Consider the following 21,127-nt stretch of genomic DNA (forward strand, 5'->3'; position numbering starts at 1 on the left):
AAGCCTGTTTTCTCAGAATCTTTTTCAGTCTTCCTATTACTCTTGTGGTGCTGACTCTTATAGTTACATTTACCCCCATTCTAGTTTTTGTTCCACCCACCCAGTAACCCTCTCAGACAAACAATATCAGTAAAACACTTTGGCAGCTGTGGCTACTGTCACATGTAGCAAGATTTCTAAGTTGACGCACTCTAACTTCCACTTTGCCTCTTAGTACTTGGAGCATTTATACAGCAGCTTTCCTGATATCACGGTTCCAAATCAGTAAAGAGCTTTTGAAGTGTTACTGATGTAATGTAGGAAACACAAAGATCTGCAAATGGTTCCCATTAACATCAATGTGGTCGTGACCAAATAATATCTTCTTTGTAATGCTGATTGAAAGAATAATATTGGCTAAAATATAAAGGAGAATTCCCATGCATTTCTTAGGTATCATGCAAAGTATCTTTTACTTGTATTGAGAGTGCAGCCAAAGTCTCCATTTAACATCTCATCCAAACACTGTATCTCCAACAATGTGACACACCACCATTGCTGCCCTGGAATATCAACCTCGACCTTTGTGTTCATGAATCTGGAATGGAACTTGAACTCACAAGTTTCTGACTCAAAGATGAGTGTGCTACCAAGTGATCGACATTTGACAGAAGCTCAGCTCAATTTTGGCACTTTTTACTAGATATGAATCCAATGTCTCTTGGTTTGTAACTCCATGTCGTTCCCTTAGGGATAATTTTGCAAGCCTGCATTTCAGTGTCACCTGGCCTTGAATAAAACAAGATTACTTCATCTGTTTAATTCTTTATCCAACAGACATTGAAGACTTTGCTCCTCTACACCAAAGACATGTATTACATGTAGTAACATATTCTCAACCTTAATCTGTAAATCTCCCTTTATGGTTTGGGATTTACCACTTCTCACAGGCATTGTGACCTTCACAGCTGGAATTGGCTACAGTACATTAATTATACATATCAATTAGCTGTTCAACTAATTCACAGCAGATGCTTGAAGACACAGTTGTGCATTATATTTAAATGAATGTAATGCATCCTTATTTCCAGAAACTGCATGGAATAAAGTCAAAGTAATCCTGCAGTATTCTTGAAGAAAAGAATGTTTACTGTATGATACAATTTAACCTCCAGTATTTTACCTCATGCGACAATGCTTATGTCATCCCTCACATGCTTGAATGTAGCAGGATTGGAGAATTTGATAAACTTTTATGCAACCAGTAGTTATGTACAAACATTTACATCAGTTACATACAGTTACATCAGTGTCTGGGCCAACATTAAGCTATTAAATTATACAAAGCAGCAAGCTTCTTATTAGGCTTCATGTGGGCAGGCAGTGGCATAGCAGTAACATCCCTCGACTCATAACCCAGTGACCCAAGTTACTGTTCCAGGGGCATGGGTTTGAATCTCACCAAAGCAGCTGGTGAAATTGGAATTCAATCATATCTGGAATTAAAAGATAGCCTCGTGGTAAGCATGTAACACTGTCATTACATTTATGACATAAAGAAAAATCAGAACCACTAGTGTCCTTTAGGGAAATAAATCTGTCAGCTTTACTTGGTATGACCTCTATTCGACTCTAGATCCACAGCAATATGGTTGATTCTTAATTGCCCTCTGGAATGATCTCATAATCCAATCAATTCAAGGGCAACTAGGGATGGGCAACAAATACATGTCTTATCAGTGACTTTTATATCCCGTACAGGAATAAAGAAATGCGATTCCAGCATGAGATGGAATATGAGACCTTTGTACCCTCAGGTCACATGCCATGGTACATTGATAATATCATGAGCTTGTCTCCAAAAGTTATACTGATCTACCGGCCTTGAGACGTAACACGGCACTCTGTTGACTGTACAGTAACAATCTCACTTCATGGAGCTTCCCATTCTAATTAAGAATGGTTTATGAACAACTGTTTTGTAAAATGCAGAATTATGCAGGAACCTTGGAAGAAAGAAAATTGACCATCGTTCCTCTTTCTCATTTTGATCACACCTTTTACTTGCCAACTATGCAGGTGGTCTGGTTGTTTGAGAACACTATGGGGGCAGATTCAATATAGAGGTAAAGATTTATGTTCTGTAACTGCACTGCTCCTTGACCTCACTGACTACAAATACTATTTTGTGGAAAACGGTTTCAAGAGTAGCAAATACACTTGTGTCAAGTACATATCTTTAAATTCAGATATGCTTTAAATAAAATCCTTGGGATGAAAGGGACATATTTGGCTAGATCCCTATGTTGGCAAAATTAAAACCCTTAGATTTAAAAGCCACTAGTAGCTTGGATATAAAATTAATTGTTGGTCAGAGAGCAGGGAACAATACTGAATAGTTACTTTCTTAAAACGGAGATTAGAAAAATAAATTATGTAGAGAATGGTTAAGGGTTATAAATTCACTGTCTAAGGAAGTGATGTAGATAAATTGATTTGCAGCTTTCTAAACGAAATTTGATAAACACTTGAATAAAAATTTTCAGGGTTAGGAAAAGGACGAAAGAGTGGAACCAACAGAATTGTTCTGAGAGAGCTCTGACATAGATTTAATAGATGGAATGATCTTCTTTGGTACTATAACATTGGATGATCATAAGGGTGTTTCCCAGAATTCCGTAGAAGATACACTGTTCTTTTTGAAGTATATGAACAACATTGACCTAAGTGCATAACTTCAAAACACAATAACTGTTCAGAAATATAGTAAGCAATGAAAAAATTGTAATAATCTTCAAAAGTTGATAACCGGTGAAGTGAGCAGACATTTGACATACAGAATTTGATAGAGAAGTATGAAGTGATATGTTGTGATAGGAATAATGAGGATAGTAAATACAAATAATATATGATGTCACTTTCAAGAGGTTGCAAGTTATGAATGAATTGAAATCTTTGAAGGTTGCAATAGAAGTTGAGAAATCTGTTTCAGAAAAATTCATGACATCTTTATTCTTACAAAAATAAGGATAGAGTATAAAAGCAAGGAAGTCATGCTAAACATTGTAAGGCACTAGCTAGGCATCTATCTATCATATCCGGTTTTCTTGCACCGTGCTGTGATATAGACAGTCCATTACTGTACCTTTAAAGAGTTGAGGATATAAAGATTTCATTTTCCGTTTTATCCTAGAAAAACTTCAAGATGACATGCTCCTTTCCTTTATCCTTTTCTTTTTGTATGAGATGCAGGTGTCACTGGTAAGACTGGCATTTGTTGTCTATCACTGGTTGCCATTGAACTAGTGTTCTCTAGGCTATTTCAAAGGGCAGTTAATAGTCAATAGGGCCAGCGTTTTTATCTCCATAAAGTACATGAATGAACCAGGGTTATGAACAATACTCAACAATGGTTATTATCATGAGGCTAGCTTTTAATCTCTGATTTATTAAATTCATATTCCACTATCTGCCATATTGGGATTCAAACTCATTTCTCTAGAAAGTTAACCCAGGTTACCAAAAGAGACCCATTACCAATACATCACCACCTCTCATTGGTAGTGAGCTATTAAATTGTACCTTCATGCTTGTGTACATTGGGGAGCTGTGATGTTGAATTCTTGAATACCATGATATCTGTATCCAATTTCTTATGTGATGAGTATTAAAGTGTTGCTGTATCCGATATAATATCATGCTCACATATTATGTTGTTCACTTCTTAGGAAGGAATATTTCAGAAAGGAAGTCAACCTTAGAACATGGTGCAGATCAGAATTGTTTGAATGATAGCAGGGATGAGGAACTTCAGTCACGTGGATAAACTGGAGAAGCTGGTATTGTGTTCTCTGTAGAACAACAGCAGAGTCTTGGTGAAGGTGTTTGATGTCATGAATTTTTTTGATAGAGTAAATAAAGAGAAATTGTCTCCAATAGTAGAGGGTTCAGTAACCAAAGGGGAAAGGCTTTTTTTTAACATAGTACTTAATTATTGTCAGGACAGCAGGAACTGAATGTGTGGTGGTCGCAACTTCAGTAGTAATATTCAAAACAACCTTGCTACAAATACATAAATAAATAAACAAATACTTTTACAGTGCTAAGGGGAAACAGCTGGGGAATGGGATTAAGGAGATAGTTCTTTCAAAGAATCTTTTCATCAATTTGAACTGAATGACCTCCTTCTCTCCATGATTCAATGATATCACCTTAACACAGCATCAGTACGAATGTACTTATCAAGTGTTGCCACAGGATTGTGTTCACTTTTAACATATTTTTGATAAGATGCATAGTAGCTAATGAATTATTTTTCTTATGGGAAGTATATTTTCTCTTGTACATTAAATACTTCAGAGCTGAAAATGTGTTGCTGGAAAAGCGCAGCAGGTCAGGCAGCATCCAAGGAACAGGAGAATCAACGTTTCGGGCATAAGCCCTTCTTCAGGAAACTTCGATTCTCCTGTTCCTTGGATGCTGCCTGACCTGCTGCGCTTTTCCAGCAACACATTTTCAGCTCTGATCTCCAGCATCTGCAGCCCTCACTTTCTCTCATTAAATACTTCACTACGTTCAGCTCCAGCTGATGAAAACAAAGTCAAATAGTAGCTTCACAGGTTCTGTCACAAGCATAATTGCATAAAATCATTTATGCTGCCTATTCAATCATCAACGTTTGTTTAATGTTGGCCTTCCTCATCTACCTGAAGGTACTTCTCATCTGTTCAACATCTGAAGAACCACACATACTGCCAGAAAGATCTGCTGTTTATATTTAGATAATTCATATTATTACAGCACAGAGACCTGTAAACAGATCGATTGAAGATTTAACTTAAGACCTAGGGTATTGTAGATGAACACAATTATGTGTCACCATTTTGGAATGATATATCCTGCATTCACTGGTTAAGAAGTTGCTAAATGAGCATAAGTTATAACTTGTTCAGGATCACACACAGATTTGATTTGATTTATTACTGTCACCTGTACTGAGATAGTATTCCTTCTCGCCATCTTGAGATCTGGAGCATCCAAGGAGCAGGTGAATCGATGTCACAGGCATAAGCGATTCATCAGGATGAGGCTTGTGGGTCCGGATGCTGAGAGATAAATGGGAGGGAGAGTGGGGCTGGGGGCAAGGTAGCTGGGAATACGATAGGTAGATAAAGGTGGGGGGGTGGCGGGGATAGGTCGGGGAGAGAGTGGAGCAGATGGGTGGGAAGGAAGGAAGATTGACAGGTAGGACTGGTCAAGAGGGTGGTGCCAGTTGGAGGCTTGGGACTGGGATAAGATGGAGGGAGGGGAAATTAAGAATATGGTGAAATCTATATTGATCCTGTGTGGTTGCAGGATCGCAAGGCGGAAGATGAAGCGTTTTTCCTCCAGGTGTCGGGTGTAAGAGTTTGGCAATGGAGGAGGTCTATGACTTGAATGTCTCTGGTGGAGTGAGAGGGGGAGTTAAAATGTTCAGCTACAGGGCAGTGGGGTTGGTTGGTGCAGGTGTCCCATAGATGCCCTCTGAAAAGGTCTGCAAGTTGGTGTCCTGTCACCCCGATGTAAAGGAGACCACATCAGGTGCAACAGATACAGTAGATAACGTGCATGGAAGTACAGGTAAATTTCTGTCGGATGTGGAAAGATCTCCACCCACTGCCCCTTCGATCATGACCTCACCTCCCATTACTAAGCCATCATCACCCAAACCATCCACAATCTCATCACCTCAAGGGATCTCCCCACCACAGCTTCCAACATTATAGTCCGAGAAGCCCGCACCACCCGATTCTACCTCCTCAACCCTGACTGCCCCGGTCAACCCATTGTCTTAGCCTGCTCCTGTCCCACCGAACTCATCTCTGCATATCTTGACACCCTTCTGTCCCCCTTAGTCCAGGAAGTCCCCACCCATGTTTGGGACACCACCCACTCCTCCAAGATTTTTGTTTCACCGGTCCCCAATGCTTCATCTTCACCATGGACATCCAGTCCCTGTACACATCTATCTGCCATGATGGCCTCCAAGTCCTCCATTTCCTCCTCTCCTGCTGACCCAACCAGCACCCTTCCACTGACACTCGCATTCTCCTAGCTGAACTGGTCCTCACTTTCAACAACTTCTCCTTCTAATCCTTCCACTTCCTCCAAACCAAAGGAGTAGCCATGGGCACCCACATGGGTCCCAGCTAGGCCTGTCACTTCTTCAGGTAGATGGAACAGTCCACCTTCTGCAGCTATACCGGCACCATTCACCACCTTTTCCTCCATTACATCAATGAGTGTATCGGCGATACCTCGTGTTTCCACGAGGAGGTTGAACAATTCATCTACTTCACAAACATCTTCCACCCTGGCCTCAAATTCACCTGGACCATCTCAGACACCTCCCTCCCCTTCCTGAACCACTCCATCACCATCTCTAGCAACCAACTTGACACGGACATTTGCTTCAAACCCACTAACTCCCACAGCTACCTAGACTACACCACCTCCCACCCTACCTCCTGGAAAAATACCATGCCTTATTCCCAATTCCTCTGCCTCCACTGCATTGGCTCCCAGGAGGACAAAATCCACCATAGAACATCCCAAATGGTCTCCTTCTTCAAAGACCACATTTTCCCTCCCAATGGTCGATGATGCCCTCCAGCGCATTTCCTCCACTTCCCACTCCTCTGCCCTTGAACCCACCCCTTCAATCCCAACAAGGACAGAACCCTTCTTGTCCTCACCTTCCACCCCACCAACCTCCACATAAATCGCATTATCCTCCACCGCCTGAAAACAGACCCCAACACTGGGGATATATCTCCCTCCCCACCCCTACCTGCATTCCAGAGAGACCATTTCCTCTGTGACTCCTTTGTCAGATCCATGCCCCCCCACCAGCCCACTCCTGGCACCTTCCCCTGCCACCGTAGGAAGCGCAAAACCTGTGCACACACCTACCACCTCACCTCTGTCCAAGGCCCCAAAGGATCTTTCCACATCTGACAGAAATTACCTGTACTTCCACTCACATTATCTACTGTATCCATTGCACCCAATTTGGTCTCCTCTGCAGCGGGGAGATAGGTCATCAAATTGTGGATCATTTCAGAGGACATCTCTGGGACACACGCACCAGCCAACCCCACTGCCCCATGGCTGAACACTTCAACTCTGCCTCCCACTCGCCAAAGACATGCAGGTCCTGGGCCTTCTCCATCGTCAAACCCTTACCACCTGACACCTGCCTCATCTTCCACCCTGCAATCCTTCAACCACACAGGATCAATGTGGATTCCACCAGTTTCTTCATTTCTCCTCCCCCCACCTTATCCCAGTCCCAAGCCTCCAACTCAACACCACCCCCTTGACCAGTGCTACCTGTCCATCTTCCTTCCTTCCCACCCTTCCGCTCCATCTCCCCTCCGACCTATCACTTCCACCCGCACCTTCTTCTACCTATCACATTCCCAGCTACCTTTCCCCCAGCCTAACCCCATTCCCCCCCCAATTATCAGTCAGTCCCTTGGCCCGCAAGTCTCATTCCTGATGAAGGGCTTATGCCCGAGACATCAATTCTCCTGCTCCTCCGATGCTGCCTGACCTGCTATGCTTTTCAAGCACCACACCCTCGACTCTGATCTCCAGCATCTGCAGGCCTCACTTTCTCCCATTGTTTGAGATCTGACCCACAACGGTAATGTTGCTAACAAGCCTGTAAATGGAGTTGGGGCAGAATTTGGTCACACAGTCTTGCGTGTATGAGTAGTATAGTAGGGGGCTGACTATGCAGCCTTGCAAAGCACCAGTGTTGAGGATTATCATGGAAGAGGTGTTGTTTCTTATCCTTTCTGGCTGCGACCTGTTGGTCAGGAAGTTGTGAATCCAGCTATGGAGTGGGGTGGTGGGATGGGGAGCAGTGGCCTAGGTCCAGGAGTTTCGAGATGAGGTTGTTAGGAATTATGGTGTTGAAGGCAGAGCTGTCATCAATAGGTAGGAGCCTGAGGTAGGTATCATTGTTATCAAGATTTTTCAGGGATGAGTGAAGGGCCAAGGAGATGGCATCTAACATGAAACTGTTACGGCAGTAAGGGATTTGCAAGTGATCAAGGCAATCTGGTGGGTTAGAGTTGACATGAGCCATGACCAACCTCTCAAAGCACTTGATAATTATGGAAGTCAGAACCACTGGGTGGTTGTCATTGAGGCACACTACATGATCTTTTTGATTAGATTAGATTACTTACAGTGTGGAAACAGGCCCTTCAGCCCAACAAGTCCACATCGACCCCCAACAATGGGATGACAGTGATCTTCTTGAAGCTGCTGGGGCTTCACCTTGGAATATGGAGAGGTTAAAGATGTTCAATGAATACTCTGCCACTTAGTCTGCATTGGATCTGAGTGCACAGCCAGGGATTCCATCCAGGCCAGTCACTTTCTGTGGATTAGCCCTTAATGTCTGCGGTGATGGCTGAGGGTAGGTGCACCCGAGGCTGATGGGACAGATGTCATCATTTCACTGCCCTTCGTGTAGGGCTATATTATGGCCCATGATTCTGTTAGACTTTATTTTGTAGCTCGTTATGTTTTGTGAGCCTTGCCACAAATGACGGGTGTCCATGTGATTACTCTGTGTCTCAAGCTCGATTTGATATTGCCTCTCGGTGTCCCTGATGACTTGTGAAGGTGGTATGTGGATTTCCTGTAGAGGTCAGAGTCATACAAATTGAATGCCTCAGACGTGGGCTTCAGTAGAGAGTAGATGTCCCCGTTCAAACATGGTTTCCAGTTGGGGAACATTCAGATTAACTTTTTTCAGCACACCGTATATATACTTACAAATGAAATCTGTGACAGTGGATTACTTGTTTAGGTTGCCAACTGAATTCTTGAATATGGACCAGTCTACCAACTCTAAGCAGTCCCATAGAAGCCTGTCCATTGCCTCAGACCAGCACTGTACTATTTTCTGTGCTGGGTCCTCATTCTTCAATTTCTGTTTGTAAGCCAGAAGGAGGAGCACAGCGTTGTGATCTGATTTTCCAAAATGCAGGTGAGGCTGGAGCGATAAGCATCTCTTATGGCTGTGCAACAATGGTCAAGGATGTTCTGGTGGGATGGGACATGTGCTGGTGGAATTTAAGTAACACATTCTTGAGGTTGGCCTGGTTGACGTCACCGGCTATGACGAACAAGTCTTCGAGGTATTCCGCCTCAAGGTTGTTTGTCGCGTTGTACACTTCATCAAGTACACTCTTCATTTCCGTGTGGGTTCAAATGTAAACCACTGTCAGGATAGTGAAGGTGAACGCACATGGCAGATTGGGTGGACGGCATTTCACTGTTAAATAATCTAGGTCCTGGGACCAGTGACTCACCAAGGTCATCACATCTGTGCACCCGGAGATGTTGATTAGGAGGCAGACCACACCGACTGTTGCTTTGCCCGAGGATGCTGAGCAATCCATTCAGTGAATTGAGAAGTCCTCAGGTTGTAAGGCACAGTCAGGTGTTGCAGGAGCAAGCAATGACTTTGTGAAACGGTGCACACAGCACCCTCTCAATTCCTTGGAAGTTGAGTCTAGCTTTAAGTTCATCCATTTTGTTCTCAATGACTTGGACATTTGTGAGGTGTATGCTGTGGAGGAAGGAGTGCTTAAAACGTCATAATTTTAATCTCACCTGTGGCCCAGTGGGTCTCCCACATTTCCTGGGAAGGTGCCTGCTCCTAATTGATCCCAAGCGCGGTGAGGGAAGTCAACTGCTCCGGAAGGAAAAGGAGTGCTCCTGATGGGGTCCTGATCGCCAGTCACAGCCTTAAACACTCCAGACGGTCTTGCATTTGGTCTGGTCGGACCTCCTTGATACCAGGTCACCGTGGGGTTAGATCTTGTTCCCATGGCGGTCGGGCCTTGCTTAAGGGTTTCCATGAGGTCGGACCTGCGAGAGGCCAGTAGGCCTCCAATTTCTTTGGGCTTGCAGTTCCAGCCTCGGCAAGGGGGAAGTGGGTCCTCCTGATGGGGCCCTGGTGCTAGTCACAACTTGCGCATTCCAGAGGATCTTGCAATTGGTCATGTTGCACATCAGATCTTGATCCCACAATGATCAGGCCTCGATTCCAGCATCGGTAATTGCACATCATTAATCAGAGTATCAGACTGTCAAGTAGATTTAAGAGAACATTGTTTGAAATTTTGACACACTTGAGGCAGGCATGTATGAAATACTTCTGGCATTGCTGGTAATTAACCTGCCAGCCAAATCTGGTATTGAAATTTGGAAGAGTAACACCTTCTTTCCACATTCTACTGGAAATAACCCAGCCTGTTGAAGCTTATTGGTGAGTAGAATGGAAATAACTACACAGGGGCAATGAATATGGTAGGATATGAGGACAGCAGCGTTAATCTTCCCAATGTACAACTGGATAAAAGTGTGGCCAGTATATTCAGCAACACAGCAAGTAGGAACAAGCAATGGAATCTTGGTGTCGCTTTTGTCGATGTGCAAGTTGATTCCAAATGCACAGATGATTTTTCTTTCCTTTATTCATTCACGGGATGAGGGCATCACTGGCTACGCCAACATTTGTTGCCCATCTCTAATTGCTCAGAGGACAATTAAGAGTCAACCGCATTGCCTGGGGGTCTGGAGTCACATGTAAGCCTGACCAGGTAAGGTTAGCAGTTTCCTTCCCTAAAGGGCATTAATGAACCAGATTAGTTTTTCCAACAATTGACAATGGTCATCATTAGATGCTTAATTTCAGATTGTTTTTTATTGAATTCAAATTCCACTATCTGCCATGGGAGAATTCAAACTTGGGTCCCAGAACATTATCTGCATCTCGAGATGAGCAACCCAGCAATAATACCACTAGGCCATCGCCTCCACCCCATTTCCAAAAAGCAGCATATAGATAACGCATAAGAGACCTTGGATATATCTTGAAATACATTCTGTGTGCCTTTGAATGATTGCAAAACATGCGCTGAATTGTTGGTTTTAATCAACTTGATTCTAGGGACAAGAGTAGACCATTCATTCTTTCATTCTCATTCCACCAGTCAAGAGATATCTGATTTTCACTCTCTTGTGCTTTCTCCCCTTTTTTTCAACAACCCTGAATTGATACGTTCACATACATTGATCTGTTTTATAAGCAGATTGTGACTTTAAAAAACAAATAGCTCTCTCTGCCCTTGCCACTTGTCTGTAAGCAGATTAAAGGTTTTATTTTTCACCCTTTAAAAACAGTTGAGGTGGGTAGCGATTTCTCCCTCTCACTTTGCTTGTGGATTTTCAGTTTGTAAGGAATGCAGCCACATTGGTGTAGCAATGAGCCAGAAGTTGAGTTTATTTCACATGTTCTGAGATGGTGCTATGGTAAGGGCAAATCAACCAACACATCATCTTTGAAATCTCATCATCACTTAATAACACAGGCTTACTCACAAACATTAAAAGGAGAGATCAAATCAAAATAGCTACGGAGATGATTCAATTAGCCACAATGTATTTACAAAGCAACTGGAGATGCCTGTTTTTAAGAACGAGTCCGATTGAGTTGGCAATTGGTTGATTGGCTATCCAGAAGCAAGTGACCATAGAATCGTTCTTCTCTTTAAAAATCTCATGAAAAGTTCATCTGGGGAATTTGTGGAGAGCACAAAGGCTTTTCCTTTACAGTGATGTTAGTTATTTTGATATTATCAATAGATGTTGTATTGACACTTTGGAGTTAACTTCCACATCTACAATAATGACACCAAGATTCCATGCCTAATTCTAATCCGCTATGATGCCAAATATCCTACCACACTTTTCCGCAGTTATACATTGGGAACATTAATGCTGTTGTACTCATATCCGACTATATTCAAACTATTTCCAGACCATATGGTAAAAAGGCAGTAGTACTGTGGGAGTAATGTAACCAAGTCTTCTTGGTCATGGGGTAGGGAGTGCTGTGGTAGCAGTTACCATGGAGATAAAGCCCTACATTGCTCTTAACCAATTGTCTATGTTCCATTTCAGAAGCTAAGTGGAAGGCCCATTAACACACAGGATAAGGGAGACTTGCAATTCTATTGTGTTGCCTTTTCTTCTCAGAGGCGACTTTGTTTCTATAGCAGATTATAGTTAGTATTTCAGACCCATCAGGAGGTGCCTGAAGTGTTGATTGTCTAACTGATATTTGATTCTGAGAAGCTTCTAGAGGGAAACTGCTAAATCCAATCACTTGATTATAGAACAAAGAACAAAGAAAATTTACAGCGCAGGAACAGCCCCTTCAGCCCTCCAAGCCTGAGCCGATCCAAATCTACTGTCTAAACCTGTCACCCAATTCCTAAGCATTTCTATCCCTCTGCTCTTTACCTACTCATGCATCTGTCATTTCTATCCCTCTGCTCTTTACCTACTCATGCATCTGTCCAGATGCATCTTAAATGAATCTACTATGCCTGCCTCTAACTACCTCTGCTGGCAATGCATTCCAGACACCTACCACTCTCTCTGTGTAAAATACTTGCCGCATGTATCCCCCTTAAACCTTTCACCTCTCATCTTGAAAGCGTAACCTCTCATTATTGAATCCTTCACTCTGGGAAAAAGCTGATCTTTATCCACCCTGTCTATACCCTTCATGATTTTGTAGACCTCAATCAGGTCCCCCCTCAATCTCCTTTTTTCTAACAAAAACAAAACTAATCTACTCAACCTCTCTTCATAGCTAGCACCTTCCATACCAGGCAACATCCTTGTAAATCTTCTCTGCACCCACTCCGTGCAATGACCTTTGTAGGGATGTTTGTTTAATATGCGTTTAAACAATCTCTAAATACACTCATATGTTTTAAAGCTTTTAAAATCCAATTGCCTGACAATCTGTCTTGAAGACAGAAGGACTTCAATTATCCGGCATTCAATTAGCCAAACTTCGGATCATCTGGACAAGATCGCAAGGTCCCGATGCGTGGCTAACAATGATATCTGGCATTCGATTAACTGAACGAAATACTCCCTGCCTGTGTCCTTCAGATAATCAAGGTTCCTCTGTATTTCAATTGACTCAGTATCCTGAGTCTATGTGCAAGTGAATTCTAAATTCCCACTGACTGTTGTTTAAAGAATTGCAAACCAATTTAACTCATAAATGCTGTAGCTTAAATGTTAAGATTACAATTGTTCTGGATTCATTCAGCAAAAGAAATAGATTCTCTGTATCAACGCTTTCGAATCCTTTAATATTTTGATTTAATCAGTTAGATCATTCTCAACCTTCTAAACTCAAGGCGATGCAAGCCAATATTTATGCAATCTGTGATCATGTTTTAACCTTTTAAGCAAGATATCATTTTGTTTTAAATCTTTAATTGACTCCTCCAATGCCATTATTACTTTGTTGAGGTTTGATTGTCATAACTGAATGTAGCAGCCTTTTCATGGTGTATAGCCCAACAGTCTGTGTTGGTATAGTTGGGCGGCAGTTAGCTCAGTTGCATGGATGGCTGGTTTTCAGTGCACAATGAGACCAACAGCATAGATTCATTTCCCACATTGGATGAGGATTCTCCTTCACAACTTCTGCCCTTGCCTGAGGAGTAGTGACCCTCAGGTTTAACAACAACTAATCATCTCTCCCTTTAATGAGAGAACTGTCCAATGTGATTATGGCATCTTTACCTTCGCAAGTAAAGTTTCACCTCCCTGATTGAGTTCCATGCTCCTTGAAATAAAAGCGGTCATTCTAATATATCAATGAGATTTGACTTCTTTCACTGATGTTTAGAAGAATTAGAAGTGATCACATTGAAACATAAAGAATTCTTAAAGGGTGTTAGTAGATAACTGATGGGAGGATGTTTTTCCTTAGCTGACAATTGTGGAATTGGTGATCATAGTATTTGAATAAGATGTTAACTATTTAGGACTGAGATGCGCAGACATTTTTCAAGCAAAACGATTATGAACCTTTTGAAATTTCTACTCCAGACAGTCATGTCTGCTCAGTTGTTAAGTATATTCAACAAAGGAATTGATTTTTGGATATTCAAGGAAACTAACAATATAGGAATAATGTGGGAAAATGAAGATGAAGTAAAAGATCATCCAAGATTCACAGCTGACATGATGAATTGAATTTGACGTCATAAGACCTATATGATCCTGAAATTTTATACAGCCTGCTTGAAGAGCCAAGTGATCTACTCCTACTCCAGTTTCTTCTTTTCTTATTCCATAAGCATTTCTCATTACATTTTGAATGTAACAGATCTGGCAACATCTGTGGAGAAAAAAAAACACAGCTGGCATTTAAGGGCAACTTTTTCACACATAAGATGGTTCTAATGTGGAATGAACTGCAGAGAAAATGTTAGATGCAGGTACAGTTAGAACATTGAAAAGAAACTTGGACAAGAAAGGTTTAGAGGGATATAGGCCAAATGCAGGCAAGTGGGGCTAATTTAGTTTGGGAAATTAGGTCAGCATGGATGAGTTGGACCAAAGGGCCGGTTTCTATGCTGTATGACTCTATGACTTACCTTTGTAGTTCAAAATTATGTAATTAAAATAGAAAATAATTGTGATGGCCACTAGGATAAGAATTTGAAACTTATAATGTATGCAATGGCTTGTTCCGAGGAATGGTCACTGCACCCAAAACATTAATTCTGATTTGTCTCCACAGATGTTGCCAGACCTGCTGAGCTTTTCCAGCAATTTCTCTTTTTGTTTATGATTTACAGCATCTGCAATTCTTTTGGTTTTTGTTCATTGAAGTCACTCTTTAGAGTTCTAGTCAACCCAATGTGCCAAACATCTCTCAAATCTTTGTTCCCAGTTTAACCCACAGTCAGGTACGTTTGGCTTGAAGATATTGGCACGGTTTATATTATTTCAATATTATGTCTGCTGGATGCATTCATGAGTTCAAAACATTCGTAACATTTATCAGAATTTGCCAACTATCAGTCTTTTAAGTTGATGATCAGAACCTAAACTCACACCTCAGCCTGCCCATGCTATGGAAAAAAGATCTATTAGACTCCCTTGGGTGAATGGTTGTCAGTATCAGAAGCTCTAATAATTTAGGAAAATGGCACATATGTCAAAACTATGAAAACCAGGTGATGAGTGGAACTGGATCATGGTTAAATCAACAAATTGGATTATTTTAGTTATTAAATAACCTATAATTTGTAGTTACTGATGTGAATATGTGTTTAGTCCCAACAAATACATATGCATTGACTAAATGATAATTGCTGCTATCTGACACACCATTTGTGATATTCCTTTTATGCTTTATGCCTCTCCAAAATGTCCCTGCTTCTGTACATAAAACTTCTTAAATATGTGATTTTTCTGTCACTTCTGATCAGATAGTGGCGAAACAATTCATTCTGTTTCTCTTTGCACCTGCGAAGTATTTCCAATACTTTCTGATTTTATTTCAAGTTTCCAGAGTCTGCAGTAATTTGAATTTAATATTCAGTATTAAAGCATTTTCAGGGCACAGTTACAGTGGAAGAAGCAGGGAAGAACCCAAAGTATTCACATGAGAAAGGTCAATATCCATGGGAGATATGAGTGATATCCATTAATAACAGGATAATGGATTGTAAAACAGAGTTTGAATGTGACAGTACAAGATTCAGCTCATGATGTGCAGGTATGTTTTTGCCATACTTCAGCCTTTTTAGGGATTTTAATCAATAATTACTTTTAATTTCAATACAGGAGAATCTCTCTGCTAATCTAGGTTGGAAATTACTCTGGATGGCACAATCAGATTAAATAGAAGAATACCTTATGAGCATTCATCTTGTTTTGTTGTCAGTAGTAATTTCTGGCCTCATGCTTTAAGATTTTAAAAACAGAAAATATTTGAAACACACAGTCATTTAATCATTTTATAAAAGAAGAAAAAAAGCGATGCTTTGTTATGACCTTTCATTGTTATTGATTTATATGGTATTCTTTTGATGATATCGCATTAGGAGCGAGATATGTTAACAATGTGTTAATTTTGTCTTTCTGTTGTGGAATATACAGCCATTGGGTTTATTGCAGGTATGTGTTGCAGAGGATTCCAGTTCACAAGTTAATATGATGTATAACTGGGATTAGATTCTATTAAGACGAATTGGACCTCAAATGTTGTACAGCATTCCATATCATTATCAGTAGCTGGTGTCGTGCAGCCTAATTAACACGAACCAACAGAATGGGGCAGGTGATAGTTAGGTCAGAGAGTCAGACTGCAGTTCTGCATATCCAAAAGAGGGAAATGCAGCAACTACTTTCTTCCAGCCTTCAGATTTTCCATTTTTATTTTGTATTCAGGATTCTGTACCCATCAGAACTTTGTTTATTAGCCTGTAGTGATATTGTGCTCAGGATTCTATCAGCACATGTTTTAACCAGCTATATCATTTAATGCTGAATAAAAGGAGAACGTTTATGAATTCACCTTTTGTTTTCACAATAACCTTTGTAAGTCTGTAATATTGTTTTAAATATTTAACTGAATGTGCAAGTTTCAATGTAGAAAGAATTATCTTCAAATTCATATTCAATTAAATCATCTCCCACTTCCTCAAGAAGATTATTAGCTGTATACAAAGCTGGCTACGTGTTTGAAAATTTGACATAAATTTAACTGTGCTCATTTACTAATTCAACATCTGTTAATAGTTTTCTGTGCAAATCCACCTTCCATTCTTTGAATGTTTGGCTGATGAATCCCATATGATAAAATAGTTATGCCAAAGATTTCAAATACATATAGTAACACTGTTAGTTCTGCAGCAACAGTCCTACATATGTAGGCAGCGTGTAAAATACTGACATAATTGACTGACGGTGAACTTTAAGAAATAATGAGAATATTCTTTAGCTTTATTGAGTGAGGTATAATTGCCATCACACATTTACTTCATGTGTGAGGCTAATTGTCAATTGGGGTAGTTGGAAGGAAAATTTGGTATCATTTGAGTTTAGTGACACTTGACATGGAGGACAATGTGGATTTTAATTGGATGAGTTCCCAGTTATTTAGCTCTGTCAGAATTCAATGACTTTAAACCCTCAAGCTGGTGACTTTCAATAAAGCAAACAGCAACCATGCAAAGTGGTTCACTCACAAATCCACATGATTACGTATATTATTTTATTCATGAGATTTGACAGGCTTTTGCAGAACCATTTCTCCAGGTCCAAATGAATTAAAACACCAACTATTTTCTGTCAATTTTTCACACTACAAATAAAGTACTGAATAAATAATGCTGAAGTTAGCAAACAAAAACAAGAGAAACTGAAAAACCTAAAGCCATTCAAAGGATAAAATAATGCTGCAGTACTTTTGAGGTATTTTCTAGACTCTTTTCTTTGGTATTAATCAACATCTGGATGTAAATATCCAACTGATATTCTGATTAAAGAGAGATGTACTCATGTGTGCCCATATCTTTGATTTTTAAATAGATTGTAGAGAGCTTGCAAGGTAACTTTGATAAATAGATCATTGGCTAGAAAATGACATCTCATTCAACCTAGCACCTATTGACCTAGTATTCAGTATTACATACTAATGTTGTTTGTCAGTGGTTCTGAACATTAGACCCATTTTGTCGCTGGGTCTGCCCCTGTAGTATCTGCATAGCTGTTGTAATTGACATCTTCCATTTAACAGGTCTGTGTTCCTGCCTGTCGTTGCCTAGGAGATGAGCACAGGGCCTCAGTCAGGGAGTTCTGGTAATATTGCCTTCCTACATATAATCTTTGTCTTTCAATATGTGCCAAAAAGCTGACTAAATAATATTCTGCTCCTTTTTTTTCAGTGTGCAGGCATTTTAGAACAATGAGTTTCAACAAGCTCAGTATAGAAAAAAAGACATGGCAGACACCAAGAAGATTAGATGACAATTCAGACTCAATTATTGAATTGAAATTAAGTGCTATATCTAAGACACTGTTTATTGAATCAAAGATTGGAACAGTGCCTACATCACTAAGTCCATTTCAAACAGATGTTTCTTTACTTTCCTCAAGGCACTGTGGGACCAAGAAAAAAATGAAACTGATTTCACTCGATGTAGCACTCTCGCCTTGGAAGGCAGGCTTGAATACACAACATATGGACTAAGAGTACTAAAGGAGTGCTGCACTGCCAGAGATGTATTTTCCCAACTGAAATGTTAAACTGAGGCCTGATTTTCTCACTCAAATAGACAGAAAACATGCCATTATTCAAAGAAGAACATTTATTTTCCCAAGTGGCCTGGTCAACATTCAACCCTTCATCATTAAAACAGTTTTATCTAGTCATTTATGTAATTTCTATTTTTGGAAATTTATTGTTCACAAATTGGCTGTCATATTTACCTACAATATAACAGTGACAACACTTAAAAACCTCCTTGTTTTTATTTCTTGTTTTGCATTCAATGCAATAATATTTCACAACGTATAGGGAATAATGAAATGAATGTTTCCATCTAAAAGAATTATCTTTCACAGCTGTGCATAGATTAAAGCGTATGATTAGAATTGCAGATTGAGGAAGGCATTCTAAATATAGTTTTGTAACACTTTCTATTCCTCTGCACTGTCTGCATCATTCTCATGATGATCAGGTACATTCATTCATTTCACAGAATTGTAAAGTTTTAAATTTCTCACTGATCACAATTAAATATTACCATCTCAGTGAAGAAAGGCTTTGTCTGATCATTTAAAATTTGTCTTCAGGATTCACCACAGCAAGATAAATAAAACTAAAACAAGATTGTTGCATCATTTGTGCATGAATTCAGTGTTTTCGGAAATTGATTTGCTCATCAAACTGTTCTGAGGACTTAATGATCAATATGTATTGGGTTCCTATTTCTGAAAAATAAGTACATGGCGTGGCTAATATGAAATAAATAATTTATATACATAATCTCAAGACTAGAATGCCTTATAAAAAGGATTAGTACTAAATGTGTGTGCAATATTGGAACAGGAAGGACTGCATTGTTTCATTTATCATGGGGTGTCACTGGCTAAGCCATTTCTTATTGCCTTAGAGGAGGGGTGAGGAGCCACCTTCTTGGACCATTGCAGCCCATCTGGTGCAGATTCAGCACCAGAGTTTAAGGATTTTAATCCAGCCACAGTGAAGGATGGTGAGGTAGTTCCAAGTCAGAAAGGTGTGCCTTTGGATGGAAATTGCAAGTGGTTATGTTTCCCTGCATCTGTTGTATTTGTTCTTTGAGGTGGTATAGTCCCAGGTTTCAAATGAACTGTGGCAAGGAGCCTTGGTGAATTGTACTGGTTCCAAGTGCACCTTATACATAGTGCACATTTCTGCCTCTCAGTGCCAGCAGCGGAAGGAAAGAATATTTAAAGTGTTGGATGGGGTGCCAATCAAGAAGGCTGCTTTGTTCTAGATTGTGTCAAACTTCTTGAGTGTTGTTAGAGCTGCACTCATCCAAGCAAGTGAAGAGTACTCCATCACTCTCATCATGATTTTTGCATTAGAGATGATGGACAGGCTTTGGAGAGGCAGTGAAAAATTACAGCAAATCGAATGTTCTTAGTGTTGAGGCATTCAGCAATAGAGAGTATGTGAAGAAGGAAGGTGCAGTCCACCATATTAAGGATCCCCACAGACGGGAACTCAACTCAACCAATTTTACAGAGGGTTTTGTATCATAGCTATAGCAGCTCAGAAAATCAAATTTTTAAAAATATGGTCTGCAGGTATCCCAGCAGTAGGAACATACAAGAGCAAACTAGAAAGAGATCTCACGGCACTAGTGTAGATTCATGAACATTGAAGATTGTGGTGGCCACCCCGCTGGCATGTGCAGTATCCAATTATATGCAATTCATCTTGACAATCATGCACAGGGAACATCAACATGAACTTGAAATATTGAGACAAAAACTCTAAACTCTGAAAATGTCACATCAAGAAGAGATTCAACATTTAAAGCAAGTGATAAAAAGCTATTCAAGCAAAAGCTGTTTGGGAAGGCAATGGCCTAGTGGTATTATTACTAGACTGTTAATCCCAGATACCCCAGGTAATGTTCTGGGGACCTGGGTTCAAATTCTGCTACAGCAGATGGTGGAATTTGATTTCAATGAAGAAAAAAACCTTGAATAAAGGGTCTAATGATTGTCAAATCAAAATTCACCTGGTTCACTAATGTCCTTTGGTGAAGGAAATTGCCATCCTTACCTGATCTGGTCTACACGTGACTCCCACAGCACTGTGGTTGACTCTTAATTGCCAGCAATTAGGGAAGCCTAGCCAGTGCCTCCCTCATCCTGTGAAGGAATAAAAAAAAGAGATCCTTAACTGCAATCTGGATCATGCCTATACCATTGACAGTTTCTCATGCTGAAGACTCTTTGGAACAACTTATTGTAAAATATCAAAGGAGTTTGGAAATATTAAACATAACCAAAAGTTTGTTAGGCCCAACTTACCTTAACAGAACTGCTGAACTGAAAGCTCGACATTGGCTCTCACACAGTGCAGTTGAACTTTGGAGAGAGAAAAACAAAAGGATTTCCAAAAAAAAAACCTCAACAGAGATAATTGACCCAAGACATTAAGAGCTTAAAGATCACTGGACAATATTATTCTGCTGCAATTGTGACCTTACAGAGGAAATAGAAACTCTTGACAGAGAGAAAAAAAATCTTCTTCAAAATCTTCAAAATCTTCTCATTTTGAAGAAGGTTGTCATAGAGTCATAGAGTAATGCAGCATGGAAACAGGCCCTTCAACCCAAACTGGTCCATGCTGACAATGGTGCTCACTCAGCTAGTTCCAATTGTCTGCATTTGGTCCTATCCATCTAAACCATCCATTTCTCTGTCCAAATGCTTTGAAGATGTTGCTACTGTACCTGCCTCAACCACTTTCTCTGGTAGCCCATTTCATAGACACACCACTCTCTGTGTGAAGAAGTTGCCCCTCTTGTCCTTCTTTAATCTTTCCCCTCTCAACTTAAACCTACACCCTTTAGTTTTCAATTCCCCATCCTTGAGAGAAAAGATGATATGTATTTATCTAATCTACGTCCCTCACGATTTTTTCCACCTGCATTCTCCTACCTTCCAAGGAATGAAGTCCTAGCATGGCCAA

General features: G+C 40.3%; 1 long non-coding RNA gene across 2 annotated transcripts in view; it reads left to right on the forward strand.

The window, feature by feature from the left end:
- Positions 1-18,378, forward strand: part of LOC122562103 — a 354,404-nt gene extending 336,026 nt beyond the window's left edge. For both annotated transcript variants that reach the window (XR_006315215.1, XR_006315216.1), the window contains 2 exons: positions 17,675-17,736; positions 17,823-18,378. This is a non-coding gene — a long non-coding RNA (uncharacterized LOC122562103). The remainder of the gene's footprint in view (positions 1-17,674; positions 17,737-17,822) is intronic.
- The last annotated feature ends 2,749 nt before the right edge of the window (positions 18,379-21,127 follow it).

The sequence above is a fragment of the Chiloscyllium plagiosum genome, chromosome 24 (assembly GCF_004010195.1).
Source record: "Chiloscyllium plagiosum isolate BGI_BamShark_2017 chromosome 24, ASM401019v2, whole genome shotgun sequence".
Lineage (NCBI taxonomy): Eukaryota > Metazoa > Chordata > Chondrichthyes > Orectolobiformes > Hemiscylliidae > Chiloscyllium > Chiloscyllium plagiosum.